Below are 866 nucleotides of genomic sequence, written 5' to 3'. Positions count from 1 at the left end.
TTGACCAACAAGGTTGCGTTTTGTAAATTAAGGAACGGGATTTCTTCTGAATGTGGAATTATTCATCGATATTCTTTTACTGTTAACATCGACTCAGGCTTGCAACGATTGATAACTTACAAGAGCAATGGTGAATGAAAAGGAATAGCAACGATTAGATATATTTTAGAAACAGGAATGCATCGATTTGTAAATAATTTCTCAATGTATATTTCGAGTGCGTTTGAGAGGAAAATACATATAGCATCCAAGGCAATATGCCTTATGAAGAATATTTTAAAATTATATTCGGATAAAATATCATGCAATAGGAACTCTATAGCCGTATCAACTCGGAACCTTCATAGCAAGTTGGATTTAACTTGTACGTCATTCACGCCTCACTGTGGCGTCACCTACAGTGTTTCACGTTCACATTTGACACTAATTAGTCTCGGTCGTAACTGGAATTGGACGTCGGGACGTATTAGGGTATATATTGAAAGTGTTGAATGTCTTGTGCTCGTCTCCCCAGTTTTGTGAGTAGGTCCTGTGCATTAGCCCCAAAGCCTTGTGGGCCTTTAATTGCCTGATTGCGACGAATTAACAAGTAAATTAACAAACCGACGAGTAATGTGTTGTGGCGATGGACAGACAGACAATAAATGTCACCTTTAATTGTAGCATCTCATTGTGCGCGAAAGACGCATATGTCGGAAAGCGCGCGTTAATTTCCCAATTCAAGTAAGTAAGTAACATTTATAAATTAACCAGCTCTAAATTTAATCAATGGTGACAATCAATGCCCGGTCTACGTTTTGTATACGACCATACGTACGAATACATGTGTGTGTATTGCCACTGGGGTGTGTGTACATGATTGTGTT

Source organism: Haliotis cracherodii, unplaced genomic scaffold, assembly GCF_022045235.1.
Source record: "Haliotis cracherodii isolate W230 unplaced genomic scaffold, xgHalCrac1.p SCAF_6, whole genome shotgun sequence".
In the NCBI taxonomy this organism is placed as follows: Eukaryota; Metazoa; Mollusca; class Gastropoda; order Lepetellida; family Haliotidae; genus Haliotis; species Haliotis cracherodii.
This window is presented reverse-complemented; position numbering follows the sequence as displayed.